Below are 14,486 nucleotides of genomic sequence, written 5' to 3'. Positions count from 1 at the left end.
ATTAAGAAAGGTGATTTTTTAATGGCACTACCAAATTTCATTACCAGAACATCAGACAGAAGAAGGTGAGTGGGTATGGTGGTGCACTCTGGAGGCAGGAAGAACTCTGTGAGTTCAAAACCAGCTTGATCCATAAACAAGCTCCAGGTCAGTCGGGGCTACACAGTGAGACTTTGTCTCAAAACAAAACAAAAAATCCGAAGGAAGTGATATGCTCCCATCTAGGAGGTGAGAAGTGTCACCATTAACATCTATAACATCAGTAGTTCTTGAGCAGCTGTGTCCCAGGGACTCTTCCAGAACCTAGGACAGAGTGGCTGGAAAGAACAGGGAAAGCTCTTGCCATTCTGGACATTTCCCCGTCACCAAACACATTTTTGGAGGTTTGAGGTTAAAGTTGAAAAGGACGATATAGTTAAAATAAAAGCCGGGGGATGCATTGCTTGTGGAGATGTGTGTGCCAGAGCATGCCAGTCTCCAGATGTGGGCAACCGCTGGGGAAGCAGCCTCCTCACAGCTCCAGAGGATACACCAGAAGCCCAGGCTTTTGTTCCCCAGGGAACTCATGCAAAAAACCAGGGAGCCAAAAACAGTCCCAAGAGTCCCACCCTCCCCAAGTATCTGTATGCTAAAAATCTTTTTAATAAGGAAGTGTTGTAATTATGTAGAAGTGTAAATTTTTTGATACAGGCAAACTAACTCATTCTGGATAAATAACTGCACAATCCCAAGGATTGATCGACCAGGGTCACAGCATCCTGAGGAACACATAAGGGGTGATGGCTGTGAAAACTGAGGGGGCTGCCCATTAGGAGTCAAAGGCTTTGGGCTTAACAATTTTGTCAATGTAAATATTAAGTAATCTGAATCTCAGTTTAAGATAACAGGGGCTGGAGAAGTAGCTGTCAGTCACGAGCATGACCTGTATCACATCTCCAGCATCCAAGATCTTTTTAAAAACCAGCATTGTGTCACATGTTTGTCGTCCTAGCACTGGGGAGGCAGAACAGGCAGGTCCCTGGGCTTGCTGGTGAGCCAACCTAGCCTTACCAGAGAACCAGGTCGTAGAAAGACACCTTATCCCAAAAACAAGGTGGATGGCTCATGATGAATGACCTCCATGGTTGACCTGTGGCCTCCACACAGACCCACGAATGAGCACCTGAATGCATCCAGCTTAGAATACTTCATATAAATACAAAATAACAAGACAGTTGAAGAGGATTCTAAAATTAAGACATTATATATTTATAAAAAAGATGTTGATATAGCTGGGGGGTGGTGGCACACACCCAGTTCGAGGCCAGCCTGGTCTACAAAGCTACATAGAGAAACCCTTTCTCGAAAATAAAAAAAATAAGTTGATATATTGGCTGTTTTGTATGTCTTCAGTTGTACATGGCTCCTCTGTGACTTCTAAATGTAACATAGAGTCCTGTAACCATGTGTTCAACAGGGGTCATCTTGCCCTAGCAAAAAATGGTCGGGTAGGAAGAAGGGTGGGGATACAGAACAAACAACTCTGAAGACTGTGATCCACCACAGTCCACAGAAACACAATGGACCTTCAGTATTAAGCTTTCTCATCATCTGTCCTGTGTTCTGGGGTCTCTGGCAGTTACTGGCTTAGCCATGCTAACTCTCCCCATGTCCCACCTTGCTGCTTTATTTGGCATGGGAATAGTTTTTTTTTTCCCTGGGTCTTTGGAAAGACTTTTTAAGGAAGACATACCAATCCTAGATCAGTCTAACTCAAACACTTCCTTCATCTGAAACATTTTCAGTGACTTTCTTAAGTTATAAAGTATCTTTCTGAGCTGGGCATGGTGGTTGAGTTCAAGGCCAGCCAGGGCTGTACAAGAAACCCAGTCTTGCCAGCAGTGGTGGTGCTTGCCTTTAATCCAGCACTTTAATTCCAACAGTGCAGACAGATCTTTGATTACAGAATGAGTTCCAGGACAGCCAGAGCTACACAGAGAGACCCTGTCTTACAAAAAAAAAAAAAAAGAAAAGAAACCCCATCTTAAACCCCACCTCCAAAATATCTTTCTGACAGCTGATTTCTGAATTTTGCTAAATTTTTCTGAGCCCACATTACAATTATTTTTAATCAACAGCTCTTTGGTAAGACACATCACAGGCTACAGAATATTAAAAACAACAATAACAACCCAGGAGCTTGCACAGGTAAGGGTACAGAGATGTGGCTCAGTAGGAGTGTGTGATGCATGCAGTTTGTAAAAGGTCCTGAATTTAACCCTGTGTTCATGTTTGGGTGTACACAGGCAGGCAGGCAGGCAGGCAGGCAGGCAGGCAGGCGTGCGCGTGTACACACACACACACACACACACACACACACACACACACACACACGATGCTCCTATATCAGAAAATATTCCTAAACTTCCTTAAGTAAATGATATGGCCTTTTCCATGTCTGATAGTCATTCTCCACCTCAACACGTGGGTCAGTTCCCACAGATTCCCACCCAACTATCTAAAGAAACCCTCCTGTATTTCTGTGCTAGCAATGGGGTGGTGCTAAGGGCATGCGCATTTCTACTTACACGTAAGCTGTTCTGTGCTGGCCATGGGGTAGAGGTAAGGGGGCATGCATTCCACTTACTTGTTAGTTGTTCAAGGCCAGGTTAGTTTCTCTGCATTCTTGTCTACTTGATCCCACTGTATCTTTCTCATTTGTATAGCCCAGGAATGACCAGGAGGCAGCAGGCCTCCATCACACAGCATTACAGCCAAGCCTCCCTCCCCCCTTTTGCATTCCGTGTGTTAGTGGTAAGATGGTCTGGGCTTTTCATCTAACTCTCTCCCTAAGGGGACTTCCAACTGCAGCCTCCAGCTGTGCCATGGTCAGTTCTATTCCCCATAACAAAGCTTGGGAATCTTCCTTGCTCACTACCTCACACTTCTTCTGTTTGAAGAATGCCTGGCTCTCCAGTAAAGGTACTCCTAACTAAAGACAGTGTCCCCTCCCCAACTTTCTGATTCTGTTTTGCTCAACAGACTTAAAACCCATGCCATTCTTATAAATAAAGCATGTCTTCCTACATGGCATCTAAAGGTCAGACTTTAAGAAATGTGACCTTACAGTAAATGTAATACTAGAATGAAGAAAGGGGCTGGGTAGGTGTGAGTTGGCCCTGCAAGTATGAGGACCCAAGTTCAGATCCCCAGAACTTATGTGCATATCAGGTGGAGGAATCAGGACTCAGAAGTAGAGAAAGTAGATCTCAGAGCAAACTGGCTAGCTAGACTAGCTACAGTGGTGAGCTCCTGGCTAAGTAGAAGACCCCACTTCGATAAATAAGACAGTGCTCAGGAAAGACTGCCAATATCATCCACAGGCCTCCACTAGGACTTGCACACATGTGGATGCGCAGCTTCATATACATAACCCCACACACAAGAACACACATACACACAGCACACACCCTACATACATGGACATAAAGAATTGTGAAGGTTAAGACAAATTAAATGTCAAAATAAAGAATGTGAGCAAGTGACGTCTTTCCTAGATGCCGTGGAAGGGTCGCTTACAAATACATGACTTGTCTTTCTCTTAGGACATAAATAACATCATGATGCTATCCTAAGCAAGCAAACAACAGACAGAACAGAAAAAGATCTACTACTTCTAACAACTTACTGCCTTTTGTAGCATAGTGCCTGGGAAAACTACATGAAAAACAAACAAAGCATCAGAGTGCTTGTTGGAAGTAGAACTGGACTGACAGAAGATGCAGAAGGAGGTTGGGGCTGGAGAGGAGACAGCATTTAGCCTCGGAGTGCTTCTGCAGCGGGGAGTAGTGTTTGAGGGCGAGGTGTGTGGTGGGGAGATACTAGCATCCTCAAGGTGTCTTGAGAGATAAGCGAGGCTGAGACCCAGAGCAGCAGAAACAGGAACACTTGTTTGCCAAAGGATACACATTCCAATCCACTGAAACAGCTCTAGAAAGTTCTTTAAAATGTGCCACACAGAGCAAAGGAAACATTAAATAAGGTGAGTGTGTTCCTAACTCGAGACTTGCAGAAAGAATGTGATTCAAAAGTTAGACACGCTAAAAACAGATGTAGAACCCAAGTCTAGCTGGAGGAGTAAGTCTGAGGGGTCTGACTAATTGCCACCTGCAGGTAAAACACACACACCCACACACATACACACACATACATACATACATACATACATACATACATACACACACACACACACACACACACACAGAGAGAGAGAGAGAGAGAGAGAGAGAGAGAGAGAGAGAGAGAGAGAGAAAGTGAAAGCAGAGAGTTCAGTGAGTTCTAGACCAAGATGAGGCCCTTGCTGCTTCTCTGCTAGAGAAAGGAGTTGTCTGCACGGGCGCTGCCTCATCTGGCTCTAAAACTCCCCTAAACAAGGAAACTGGGTCTCAGTGTGGCCCTTTGAATTTTGCAGAGCAGCCAGAAGTTGATAGCGACCACTCCTATCTGGGGCTATGCTCTGTACACTGTTCCAATGTAAAATGATGCATACGTTTTTACTTCGATAAATGTTAAGATTTTATTTACTGATTTATTTCTGAGAAAGTGCTTCTCTCTGTAGCCCAGACTGGCCTGGAACTCAACAATGCCAAGACCAAGCTCACCTTAAACTTGTAGCATTCCTCATGCCTCTGCCTCCTGAGTGCTGGGATTAAAGTATGTCTCACCATGTATGGCTACCATTTATATTTTAAAACAAGTGAGTCATCAAAGATACCCCCATAGCAATGTCATCCTCATGGGTTGTAATATGTGCTCACAGATGAACCAAGACTAGAGACACAGTCAACATTGCAGGGATGAAGTAGAAAATCCTGGGAATATGTTACAGTCCATGAGACACTATTGCCATGTGGACAGAGCAGCTGATGGGCAGGACAGAATGGTCCACTAGGGGTGTTTCAAATTATTCATTTAGTTACAACCAGTCAAAAGAACATGGGCTTTGGAAATAGATGGTCTTTATTCAAAATTCAAATTCTGTTGCATAGCAGAGGCATGGCAAACAATGGTGAGGTTACTACTTTACATTCTCAATTTCTGTTTTTCTTGTGCAGGTGTTATGGTTAGTTAAAAGCATATTTAGGTCGGAGGGGAAGAGGAGGCCTTTAGATAATGGGGAGAAAGTGTAACATTAAAAATTAAAGAGAACCAGGTGTGGCGATTCACATCTGTAATCCTATCACTCAAGAGGCAGAGGCAGGAGGATTACCAGGACTGTGAAGCAAACCTAGGCTGCAGAGTGAGGTTATTCCTGAAAACAAATTCTGCCTGTATTCACTTAGCATATTCCAGCTACATGGCCTTTGGCATGCCATAAACTCTGAGCTCCATTCTATAAAATGGGATAGCACCATCTCTCTCAGCACGGAGAGATATCAGGACAGCCAGTTCACATAAAGGAGATGTAGCACAGTAAATCATTAAGTATAAATTTCACATCATTTCTCTGTAAACCTGGGCTTTATTATATTGGTGAAAATGACTATAGATTAAAATACTACAGAAAGTTAAAACCATTGATGGGTCTGATGCCTTTAATCCCAGCACTCAGGAGGCAGAGGCAGGTAGATCTCTGAGTTTGAGGCCAGCCTGGTCTACAGAGCAGGTTCCAGGACACCCAGGCTACACAAAGAAATCCTGTCTCAGTCAATCAATCAACCAGCCATAATAATTTGATAAAAACTGGGCATTCTGAGTTAATATTTCTGGCTCTGTGTTACTTTGAAAAGATAAACTTTACACTGGGCATGGTGGCTCACACTTTTAATCCCAGCATTCTGGAGGCAGAGGCAGGTAGATCTCTGTGAGTTTGTGGCCAGCCTATTTTACACAGTGATTTCCAGGACAGCCAGGGCTGCACAGAGAAACTCTGTCTTGAAAAAACAAACAAACAAAACATCTTTACATAAACAGGAAATTGTTCATTTCTCTTACAGTTCTTAAAACTTTTTTATTTATTCACTAAAAGCCTCCCTTAAAAAAATTACACTTCTTGGGGATGTGACTCAATTGATAGACTATCATCTAGTACCCACAATGCCCCGGATTCAATCACCAGCACAGAATAAACTGGGCATGGTAGTGTACTCCAGTAATCCCAGCACTTTTGAGATCAGGAGTTCAAGGCCATCCTCTGCTAAATAGTTGGAGGCCACCCTTGTTGTGGCCCGGCTTGCCTCAGCTTTAACCCACGACAGCCATGAGGTTCTACCTGAGTGGGGGTGTGTGGGCTTGGAAGCTTCTAGTAACCCAACGTCGATAAAGACCAAACACAGGCATCTTGTCATCTTCAGAGAGCTCTCAGTTCCATGTTGTGGAACTAGAGCCATTCCTTTATTAACCATCTTTTCTGGTGTCCCTTAACCACCATGCTAGTACCACGAGGCAACCATTTCTCTCTTTGTCCTCCTGTCTCCCTCTGGCCCTCGCTTGTTCCTCTCCTTCTGTCCTCATCCATTACTCACACATCTCTAGCCCTCCGCCCAGGTGAGGGCCTATTCAGATTTTAGGCCAATACAGATGCAAAATAAGAGGCATATTACCCTCAGGCCAGGTAAAGTTACAGCCTGGTGTTAATTAACAATACAACAGTGGCGCCTCGGCTGCTGACAGCCAGAACCAGGGGGCCCAATATTCGGTCCCCCACACACCCTGGGCTACGTGAGACTATTAAAAAAAAAAAACAAAACAAAAACTCACAACACTTGATTAAATTAAGTACACAGTCAATCTGAGAAACAATAGATTAATGCCATTAACAAAGGCTACCACTATTTTACCGATGAGACTGGTTATTCATGCTCACCACCTTTCACAGACATTGAGGTGGTAGCCTCTACCTGTTGTCAGTCTAGAATATAAAAGGGAAATGTTTGTGTTTGTAAAACCGCCCCCACCACCCAGTGGATTTTAAGTCATAAGAAATCCTTCTATCACACAACTACTATAGAGTTTTATAGACCTAATCTGATAGCTTTGTCCACACATGCAGCGTGGATTGCAGATCTGAGTAAGAGTGGATGGGGTTCAGATTACAACCAGGGTTAGTAGCTTTACACAAATCATTAGAAAATAAAGGGAGAGCTCGGTGAAAGCTGCACTGCTGAAGGTTTTGCAGAGTCGGGTGAACCGAGGTTTAAAATCACTTGTATTCCTCTGTCACCTAGATGGTATCTCAATGCCTGGTCCACTCTAAAGCCTTGTCCAAGCTTCAGAAAGTCACTGCATACCGGGCAAAAATGTGACCGTTAGTTAGGGCCACACTTCTACTGCAGTCTGCAGAAGTGACTAAAACGGCACCTTTAACGGGTAATTGAAGCGTCTGAGCCAAACTCGGGCACGCTCACAACCACCAATTAGTCTTCCTTCCTTTATTATTTTTTTTTTTCACTTGAAGGATAGGAACCCGAATTGTTTAGCTGATTTTCTGCGAGTTTACAACGCGTAAGGACTTGGAAACCCGGTCAAGTTTTGCCCTCACCCTCTAGTAAAACATCCGCATGAGCAAGGGGACTAGGGTGGGCTGAGCCACCGCAAAGCCAGGTGAACTATAAGGGTTTGAAAATAACTGAAATCCGGGGAACACAGCCAAGCGTGGGGGAGGGAGGAATTGGAGGCTGGGCAAGAGAAAGGCTTTGGCATTCACCGAGCACACCCTAAGGCTCCTGAGAGGCTAGCTCCATCTCTCTGCTGGGAACACCTCTATGCCCCGAACCACAGAACACAAGGATCAGGGAGGCTCTGTCTGGGATGAAGGCAAAGGTCCTGGCCGCAACTGCTGGCCTGGACACCTGACCTGCGGGCCATGGGAAGCGGAGCAGCCCCCTCCCGCCCCTCTGATCCTGCAGGTGAGCGGGCTGCCGCTCACTCAATCCCTACGGAGACAGTGGGTTTCCCCCTCCTTCCTTAAAAAAGTGTAACTTCAGGCATTCTAGGGAGGCGAGGGGGGTGAAGAGAAGAGAAGACAAACCAGGCCCCAGCATCTCCGGGGTTTTGAAGGAAGAAGGAGAATCGCCCAGGCCATCCCTGCCGCGACCGCGTTTTCTCCTAGTGCGCCCCTCCCCCAGTCCCCAGAACCTGGAGCGGCTGTGCTGCGCTAGGCACCGGGCTAGGGGTCCCTGGAACAGACGCCAAGACCCGTGTGGGTTGGGTGGGGCTTCCGGGACCGCACGCTGGGCAGGCGACCACATTGTGCCTGTCCCAGAGCCCAGAGGAGGCAGGGACACGAGCGAGGCGGGGTGGTCGCATCCGGACTGGGGCGCGCCGGGAGGACTGAGTCGAGTGGCCGGGTGTCGGCCGTCACCTCTCCATTCCTCCGTGAGTCCCCAGCCCTTACCTCTGGGGGCAAGGGTGTCCACAGGAGAGGGTGCTGGGGAGCGGCGAGCTGTGTCCTGGTTGGGTTCAGCGGTGGTCAGCGACCTCCGGGTCGCTGCTCATGCCTTGTCGCGTCCAGAGTGCTGCGGCCGCGGCCACGGCGGCGCCTTGGTCCTCGTCCTCTTCGCGGGCTCCAAGCCGGGACGCAGCTAACGCCCCAGCTCCGCAGCCCTGTTCCTCCTCCCCGGTGACTCCCCGGCAGCGAGCGGAGCCGCCTCCAGCGCCGCCCGGCCCGCGGCAGGCAGCGCCGCCCAGCGCCCGGCCCCGGGGTCGCCGCCGCCTGCCGAGTCGCCACCGCGGTGCCAGCCCCGCTGTGACGCAGGCAGCGGTGCCCGGGAACTTCCTCCTCTGCAGAGACCACCCGGCGCCCGCGGCGGGCGGGCCTGCGCTGTTGCTGGCTGCTGAGCACCGCCTTCCGCACGGAGAAAGCAATCCTCTCCGCCGCTGGATGATTGCGCTGCTCGGAACCGCCCACCTGATGGGCATTGCAGAGGAGACCAGCTGCGTCCCATGTCTCCCGTGCGCATCCCTAACAATGCCAGAAAGCGGATGACTTCTGTGCGGGCGGACTCCGCTCCCACACCGAAGCTCCTCCCGGGGCTTAGTTGGAGTGAGCGGCCGCTGCTAAAAATAGCCCTCATGGGAACTGCTGGAGGGTTAGGATGGAGATAAACCCTCCCCGGAGAACCAAAGGTTGAGAAAGTGGGTTGAGAGGGCGGACAGGAGAAAGAAAAAAAACCCAATGTCCATAGGGCACGAAGCCTCAAGCCCCTGGACAACCTCAAGCCTGGTGTTTCGCTGGCAGGACTCCCCATCAGCCCGATCCTGACAGATGGGTTTCTGGGCTCTGACCAGCAGGTGCCACTCAGCATGAAAACTCTGCTTACGTTTTTGATTACACCGAGCCCGTGTGTGTGTGTGTGTGTGTGTGTGTGTGTGTGTGTGTGTGTGTGTGTGTGAAGTGTGTGTGTAAAGTGTGCACCAAAGCCCGTGTGTGTGTGTGTGTGTGTGTGTGTGTGTGTGTGAAGTGTGTGTGTAAAGTGTGCACCAAAGCCCGTGTGTGTGTGTGTGTGTGTGAAGTGTGTGTGTAAAGTGTGCACCAAAGCCCGTGTGTGTGTGTGTGTGTGTGTGTGTGTGTGTGTGTGTAAAGTGTGTGTGTAAAGTGTGCACCAAACCACCTGTTGTTTGAACAATGTGAGGGAGGAGTGCTCTCCCACCCACTAATCTGAACCCTGGGTTTTTCCTCCCATCTCTCTGCCAACTATAGGTCGAAAGCGCAAACTGCATCCTGAAAGCTGGCAGCTCCTTACATAGAAAAATTTCCTGACCGGGGTGGGGGTGTGGGGAGGTGGGGGGGAATGCAGACAAGATAACTGTAGCAAACTCTACTGGGAGTGAGTGCATAGTCAGTACCAGCTGGCTGTCCTCAGTGCTTTGATGATAAAGGATTACTCTGTCCTGGCAGTCTGGGAGAGAGTCAGAGGAGAGGAAAGAAACCGGCGGCCAACAGCCATTAACTAGTTTGTGTGCTCTAGCACAGTAAGTCTTCAGAAGGCAATCATTTCCCAAGCCATGATAAAAAAGAAGAAAAAGTTGTGTTGTATCATGTGTCATGCCCCCCCCCAGGCCCTTAACTGTTCCTGCTCTAGCAATAAAATACTATACCCTCTAATTCAGTGCTGTTGTTGGCTCCAGAAGACAACCTTAAACCCCTTCAGGCCTTAGGGGATTCACTCTTGCATCAGCCTCATTAACCTAGGACAGGCCTACAACCTAGGTAGAAACCAGGGATCATAACTCATGAATCATAATGTAAATGTCTGATACACAGGATATCTGATATATGACCCCTGTGAAAGGGTCATTCATCTCCTGAATGGGTTTGCAACCCACAGGCTGAGAACTGCTACCCTAGATTGTTGGTGAGGATGAAACAGGCTTACATCTCTGCTCTTCCTCTTTAAGTCCAGGAAAGGACTCCTCCTTTCCCCATGCCCATCAGTAATTAGGTATAGTATGGCAGGTGCTGGGAGAATCGCACAGTATGAGTAAAGCACCAGGAAAATGAACCAAGCACCTGCCTCACTCTGTAAGCACTCGATACAGGAGAGCACTTACTGAAGTCACTACTTTTTGCTACCTCAGAAAGAAAAAGAATAGGTGAAACGTTGCAGTTTGAAAATGAGATATGCACCCCTTTGTCAAGACTTCTCTAGAGTTGCTTTCTAACTTGTCACCTCATCTGTGACAAGGGTTCACAGGGTAAACAGGACAGTTCTGCATCTGTAAACAGGTGTTTGCTAATGCACATTAAATATGGAGAATTACTACTCTAAAAGCCACGGCACTATAGTTTTGGTCATCTTTTCTTATTTGCTAGCTTATAAACATCAATCAAGTCTAGTCTTTTCACTTCAGCTTAACTCAAACCACAGACTTTGCAAGTGCTCTGTAAAAACATTGGATGAATCAGCAATTAATCAGCATTCGTGAACGCTCGCTTTGTCCTGAAGGTCTCTGAAAGTACAACATCCTGGAGGCCTCAGAAAAGTAGGAGCGCTCATTGGTTGATGTCGGGGTGTTACGGAGAAGGAAACACGTGAAGTTGGAAGCCTGCATCTTCACATCTTCACACCGTGATTCGAGTTCAGGAAGAGAAGAGGTTGCTATTGGCTGGCTAACCTGGAATTTTATCTTGACTTTATTTTATATGCACTTCTCCAATCCCTCCCTCCAACTCTGACTGGGGACAGAACTCATGGCCTCATTTTAGCCAAGCCCTCTACCCAAGAGCAATTTGACATTCCATTTGAGCTTCTAGATTCAAGTTCCACATCCAAACTCTACAGATACCAGTCAACTATAGACAGGGAGCACAAGTGAGTATTTCTGGGCCGGGCAAGGCTAGGGTAAGAAGTATACACTTCTGGGCTCAGATTCTGTGTCACCGGATCTGTGGTCCTTAGCTTCTTCCTTTGAACTTCAGCTCCCTCATCTCTCTCCTAGACCTTCTTTCTTCGGGGTTGTGGTGAGACTGGGCATGTATCTTGTAAGTGGTGTGAAAATGGTAATGTGGTTGCCTTGTTTTATTGTTAGCTTCAGGAAAAAAATTCCCTAAACTGTCATCTCATTCGTTGAAGGCATAATTAAAGAATCACTTTGTCAGGTGCCTGCACCTTCCTGGAAAATAAATTTTTTCTTTGTGTTCTCACTGTATTTAGTTTTACATGCCTGCTTCACCATCAAGTCTAAGAGCTTCCCTGGTTCAGGGCCTATAATTATGCATCTTCACATCTGTTACCAATACCTAGCCTAGGACCTTCTATTAAATACAAATATCTCAAATTTTGGTTTATACTGATTCTCAGTATTGGCTCATATTATAGGCTCTGAAATCTGAATACTCTATCTAGTAAATAATCTATACTTAGTAATGAATATGTATGAAAGTGCCATCATGAAACACAATACTTTTTAGGCTAATTTAAATAGTAAATTTCAAAAATCTTAATCTCACTTTAAGAGTTATACTAAAATTATGCATTATATACAAGTCTAGCTATACACTTGATGTTTTTCAATACTGAAATTACTCTGTAGGGTGAACCTGCTATTTTCATTTTGTCTTGCTTTTTCTGTCAGTTGATCCTGCCTGGTAATAGTTTAAGTTCTCAGTCAAAACCACCAGCAGGTTTTTACTCCCAATCCTCATCTATGCCATCAATGCATCCGCTTACCCATAACTTTTACTGACCTTGTGGGAAGGAACCGAACTAACAGAAAACATCCTATTTTAAGTTTCAACTGTTAACACTGTTGCAACAATTAGCACATAGTGAATTCCTGGCTGCATGAGAAAACTTGAGCTACAGCTTTGAAATCCCTGGCTTTACACCATTAAAACCACTAAAACAGAGGGAAGAGCACCTTCCCCTGGCAATGGCCTCTATTCAGGCAGTTCCCTGAGGGCAGCTGAATGTGCACCAGACAAATGACCTAATAATGGGTCCAATAACCTAAACATACGAGACTTTTAAGTTTTTAGACCCAGGGCTGTTGACAACTCAGCTGGTAAAAGTGCTGCCAAGCCTGGCAACCTGCAGTGGCTCCCTGGAGCCCACAGTGGAAAGAGAACCACCACTCCCCGCCCCCCCCCCCACACCGGGAGGGGCTAAAAATTAAGAAAACACTTCTAGACCAAATTCTTCTAACATCAACCTCTTACAAGACAGAAGAGTTGGGTTCAGTCTGTGTTGTGAAATTTTCTTTGGAAATAATTTTGTGCTAGTATGTGTGGGACGAATGCTACAGACTCATTAGACCCCTCATATGCATTGACTTATTTAGAAAACACCATAATTCCCCCATGAAATAGGTAATGGTAGTGTCTCCTATCGACAGAGGAAGAGCCAAATCCCATTAAACTCTTCTAGCCAACCAAAGGTCACATAGCCATGATGGAAAGAGTTAGATATGACCCTAGACAAGCCTGACTTCAGAATTATACATAGCTCCTCAGTCCTATGAGAAAGAAATAGGTGTTTTAAATGAACCTGTTAGCCACTAGTGGTGTAGCTTTTCAGTGGTTCTTTTAAAACTTTTACTTATTTTCTTTTAAGGTTTAGTGTGTGCATGCATGTGTGTGAGAGAGAGAGAGAGAGAGTGCAGGTGCACACAGGCCATGGCACACATGTGGAGATCAAAGGACAACTTTGTGTAGTTGTTTCCTATAGTGTCTTAGTGTTTCTATTGCTGTGAAAAGACATCATGATCATGACAACTCTCATAAAGGAAAACATTTGAGGTGGTTCACTTACAGTTTCAGAGGTTTAGTCCATTATCATCATGTTGGGGAGCATGGCAGCATGCAGGCAGACATGGTACTGGAGACATAGCTGAGAGTCCTACATCTTGCAGGCAACAGAGAGTCAACTGAATGTCACACCTACCCTGACACACCCCCACAGTGACACACTTCCTCCTACAAAGCCACACCTCCTAATAGTGCCACTCCCCTTGGGATCATGGAGGCCAACTACATTCAAATTACCTCATGTAGTCATCTCTTTCCTGATCCTTGTGGGAGCCCGGGACTGAACTCGGGTCATGAGGCCTGTGTGAAAACACCTACACCCAATAAGCCATCCAGGATCATTCAGCAGTTTTTGAAATTGCATTCATTTGCACTCTCCCAGTAATGACCATCCCAGAGCACCCTCAAGTGGTGTTCTTACTGCTTACTCTGTAGCAAAACACTGATGAGGAAACTGAAAAACATCTTTGTTGTTGTTGCTTTTATTTTTGTTTTTCCAGACAGAATTTCTGTGTGTAGCCTTAGCTATCCTGAAACTCACTCGTACTTGAACTGGTCTTGAACTCATAGAGATCCACCTGTCTCTGCTGGGATTAAAGGTGTGCACCACCACCTCCTGGCTTTTTTCTTTTTAACAGAAGACTGTATTCAGGTGTACAGTTGGGATAAGAATGTCTCGTGGTGGGGAAGTGTGGCAGCAAGCCACAGATGTGCAGTTGGAGCAGGAAGCTGAGAATTCACGTCTCCAACCACAAGCACAAAGCAAAAAAGAGACAAACTTCTTAATGGGACATCATGAAGTGTGGCTCCGAGCATTTAAGCAATGCCATGTAGACTGGGAAGAGTCTTGCTCTTGGAATTATTGTTCAGGTGGGTCAGTGATAGATAAGCAGTTCTCATATGATACGGCCACCACACCATGGTCTAAGACACTCGTGTTTCAGTTTCATGTTTCCTGGCTTGTAACCTTCAGACCTCTCATTCTAAGTGATTAGAGCCATGGGAGGTCCTTTTATATTTGGGGTTTTATCCTCAGTTTATTAAATATTGTAAAGGGAGGAGTCTTCTGTGATTTATAACAAACCCCTTTCACCTGAAAATGGTCTTCTGTTGTAGAGGTGGGTTTCAGAAGGCCACACCAATGGAGACTGGCTTCCAGGCAAACCTATGGTTTATTGGGACTGCCGCTCCACCCATCAGCAGTGCCAGGGAGTGCATTAGTCAAGCCTCCATAATGAAGCCTCCACAAGGTCTGGAAATG

General features: G+C 46.3%; 1 protein-coding gene across 3 annotated transcripts in view; it reads right to left on the bottom strand.

The window, feature by feature from the left end:
• The window catches only part of Lrrc8c (leucine rich repeat containing 8 VRAC subunit C), a 123,524-nt gene that overhangs the window by 71,674 nt on the left and 37,364 nt on the right, over positions 1-14,486 (bottom strand). The window contains exon 1 of one of the 3 annotated variants that reach the window (XM_027425876.2): positions 8,375-8,607. The exons of 1 other annotated variant lie outside the window; for it this stretch is intronic. The gene's annotated coding sequence lies outside the window, so the exon portion shown is untranslated. Of the gene's footprint in view, positions 1-8,374; positions 8,608-14,486 lie in introns of those variants that run through there. One more of the 3 variants, XM_027425878.2, reaches the window with a different exon arrangement.

The sequence above is a fragment of the Cricetulus griseus genome, chromosome 7 (assembly GCF_003668045.3).
Source record: "Cricetulus griseus strain 17A/GY chromosome 7, alternate assembly CriGri-PICRH-1.0, whole genome shotgun sequence".
Taxonomy (NCBI): domain Eukaryota; kingdom Metazoa; phylum Chordata; class Mammalia; order Rodentia; family Cricetidae; genus Cricetulus; species Cricetulus griseus.
The sequence above is the reverse complement of the archived record's forward strand: the minus strand, read 5'-3'. Positions and strand labels throughout refer to the sequence as shown.